This window comes from Myiozetetes cayanensis, unplaced genomic scaffold, assembly GCF_022539395.1.
Source record: "Myiozetetes cayanensis isolate MyiCay16 unplaced genomic scaffold, myiCay2020 scf10, whole genome shotgun sequence".
Lineage (NCBI taxonomy): Eukaryota > Metazoa > Chordata > Aves > Passeriformes > Tyrannidae > Myiozetetes > Myiozetetes cayanensis.
Window position 1 is genome coordinate 32,943,743 of NW_026086605.1, and position 4,088 is coordinate 32,947,830.

Consider the following 4,088-nt stretch of genomic DNA (forward strand, 5'->3'; position numbering starts at 1 on the left):
TCAGTTAGTGTTTTGGTTCAAGCAACGGCCTAGGTAGTCTAAAATAAAGTAGCAGCAATCCCCATCTGTGTTTTTAACCTAAGACACACTGGAAAAATATTGAAAATGTGTAAATTAAACCCAACTATTTCAATAACCATTGGCTACAGCACAATTCCCAAGATGGGCTTCCAATTCCATGTCCAATCTGTTTACTTCTGGATACTCTTTTGCTTTTGTGATTTACACCACTTATACAAAATTCTTAGCAGTTGAATTCTTGAAAATGTCTTTTTATACCAGGCCAAAAATTCATGACAATCCTGCAACACCACGTGTAACATCTCCATTTGTAATGTAACTGGGTAACACTTCCCTGCTGTTTGAAGGAGCCCTGAATTGCTGCTGGAGGCATCATGACAGCCTTTCTCCACAGCCCAGAACAGTCAGACCTTTATTTCCTGGGGCATAACAAGTCAGCAGTTCAGTTTCTTGTGACCCCTTTGTTTTACAGGGAGTCTGTCTTTGCATGGTGATGACTTTGACTCCCTTCACTGGAGGAATCCCTTCTGGGAAAGGCGGTCCCAGTGCTGTGCTTCATCACTCCAGCACTTCTGTGCTAGACCTTAACTCACCTCCCCAGGAGCAGAAAGCCTTGTAAGGACTCACCTGGGTTACAGCTGCTACAGATTTCAAGAGTGGGGTTTGGTGATTTGTTGGGCTGTTACAAATTATTCTGTGGGGGTAAGAAATAAGTGGCTCAGGTGTGGCACTGCATAACAACCCTCCTTGGGCTGTAGCTCTTGTGAGCTTGGACTAGCTGGGTACTCAGAAAAACAAAAACAGGAAGCAAAACCTGCCTTTATGCAGGGCCACTGTTCTCGTGGGCCCTGGGCAATGTGAATTACGTGTTTTTTCTTCCAGGAATCCTGAGGAATTATACAAACATTATAGCTCGCTCTAACCCTACACAGGAAGCCTCCATGGTAAACTATCATTTATAGTAGTATTTTCTTGTTCAAATGGGACAACTCAAAAGAAAAGTGTATCTTGTGCTTGGTTAGGAAAAGAGATATCCTATGCTCCTCAATAAACTGTAAGACTCAGGTAAGTACTTCTGCTGAAGTCAAATGCTAAATGATTAAGTAAAGCCAAAAGTCATAAAATTTGAAACCCAATCTATCTGATTTTAGTTAGAAAACTACTGTACTCTTAAAAGATTAAAATTTCTCCCTTTTGCAAGAAATGTGTTTCTCTGAATTCTCAGCACTAACTATGATTACACAAAACAATTTTCAAAAGGGTTGCCTTCCAATACACTTTTTCAAACATAAGAGTGGGGGTTTTTTATTTTTACTTTGAAGTGTCAAATGGGACAATTTGGAAGAAAGATTTATTCTCTACTTGGTTAGGAAAAGATGTTTAGTTGCTCATGTAGAACAGCTATGAACACCTATCAACCTTAATAAGGAGGTTTTTTTCAAACTCCTGCATGGAACAGCAGTGCAATGGTGTGGAAAATATCCAGGATTCAGCCCTCTGGCACACTGGGGCCAACTGGAAATCAGGATGGACCAACCTCTTCTCAAATACAGATCTTTTTAACATAAATTTAACAAAATAGTTCCAAGGGCATGCAATCTCACCAACATATACAACAGACTAGAGATGTGGCAGAAATTCCCTATTTAGGGGCTGTACAGACTTCACTGCCCTTTCTCTGTGCTGTAAGATTGCAATTTTTTAACTCAGGATGGTAAAGGCTTTAATTAAAATCTACAAACGTGCCGTTTGGTAGAAATCCTTCCATTAATATTCATCATGGACTACTTTCAGACTCGGATCTTCACCTCCCTTTGCACCATCAGTAAGTGCTAACAGTGTTCCTGAAGGGCTACGATTCCCTTCCCTGGACACAGGATTTTCTGGGTCACCACCAGTTCCCTCACATTTATTATTAAACTTCAGTACCGACTGTGTCATGTGTTAGGGAAAATGTAAAGTACAGAGAGCTGTGGTCATAAATACCACAACAGAAGGTTTTGTGCAAGAAAAAACTATGGTAATTTGCTTACATGTTATATGCTGCACTTGTACTACATCTTTAGCATCAAAAAAGCCATTAACTGAACTGTTGCTGCCATCCCTGGATATCTAGAAGGGTAAAAGTGTGTTTGACTCTCTGGATGATCTCTTCTGGCCCTCTGAAGAGAATACATAAATAAACTCCTCAACAGCTGCAAAGGGCAGGTTCCAGTAGTGACATAGATAGACCTGAAAGTTAATTCTGGAATTGAACAGGATGCATAGGAATGTACTTCCAACAAGAATATGAAAAAACCCCACATAATAATCTTCCATGATCAAAGTTGTTACCTCATCGAGTGAAATAACCATCCAAAGTGCTCACTACTTGAACTGTAGCGTTTCCTGGTACAAAGTTCTCTTCTTTGTGTTTTTCCATTCATCTTTGTTAAGTGTACTGATTGTGCCAAAATATGTATGATGCTCTTTGATTACAAGCTCCAAAAATTATCACTTCTCTCCACAACATCCCCAGCTTATTCTTCACTCTCGTAACCACCCAGAGAGCTGGAAGCAACAATATGTTTTATGGGTTTTGCCTTCGCATCTCTGTCTTTATCTTATTAAGGTAGCTTGTAGAAAGCTCATCTCTTTCAGACTCCTGTCCCCTCATCAATTTTGGATTAAACTGTCCAATGCACTAAAGGTACTCAGGGTGCCTAGAGTTATTTTAAGCAGCAAGACTAGAAGTGCTCATGTTTTTTCACTGCCACTTCCATTACAGCTGTTCCTCACCACAGCAGCGTGGTTTGTCTTGAGACAAAGAATCCAAATATAAATGGCAGTAGCAAAACCTGACAGCTAAGGTTAGCAGTGAGTGTGTAGGAGAAAGGACACAAAGAAATGCTCTGCCTGTGGTACAGGACATCAGCCTTGTGCTTCCTGTGAGCTTTTGAGGCTTTGAGAGCATCCCCAAGAGTGAGGAATCCTCTGATAAAAAGGGCCCAAAGACTGCAGAATGGAGCTACTTACACAATATTCTGACATTCACTGACAAGTATTTTCTCCTTTAATACAATTTTGCCAGTCCTTTTCACGTGTAGTGTGGGAGGGAGGTCCTGCAACTTTTTTAGCCTCTAATCTTATCTCCAGGTCAAAGGGTACAAACTCTGCCTTAGTCAACTGACTGAGCTGGATGGAGTTACTACAGGAATAAGGTTTAAAACATGTAGAAAATTAAGAACTATGGTTATGAGTGTGAAACACTGAAACCCTCATCTAATTTGCAATAAAAAGGGCAAGGGCAGATCTGTATTTATTATTGAGTACCAAATGCTGGCAGAAATTTACCTTCACTTGAGGGTCTTTTGTGTCTTTCTCTGGCTGCCCTCCTACAATATAACCCACTGCAAATGAGTCTGATATTGTTGCCTCTTCATCCCGCCAACTTGTTTTTAAGGACAATGTAACACTTCAAAGCCCCATTTTCATGTAAAAAGTGTGTCTTGCTGGCTTACTTTCAAATGTAAACATTTCATGTTCTAATTTCACTTCAAGGCAAAGCAGTGTAAAGAACCATTTCTCGGATGGAAGGGTCTTTTCAACAGCATCAGGCGCGGGGGGAGAAATGACTCTTGCCCATGAAGCACTGAACAACTTACTGCAATGAGTCCTGGCTGTCATTTCTGTTTCAAAGCAACTTAAGAGCTTGGGTGCACCTCTTTGGCGGGTCTGCTCTGCCTTCACGTCAAGTGACCCTGTGTGTGTGTGTGTGGATCTGCCCGTGTCCGGCAGGGTCAGTGTTTGGGTGCCCGCGGCCCCCTCAGAACGGCCGGACGGCACGCTGTGTGTGTGGATCTGCCCGTGTCCGGCAGGGTCAGTGTCTGGCACCGGGACGCGGCCCGTGGGGGACGCGGTGGTCTCGGCCCCCTCAGGGCGGCCCCGCCGCAAGATGGCGGCCCCGCGGCCCCGCCCGCGCGCCTCGCCCAAGATGGCGGCGGGGCCCCTCCCCCGGCCGCGCGGGCGCCGCACACGGCGGGTCCGGGCGCGCGCGGTCGCAGGGCGGTGACGCGCGCGGTGCGGGG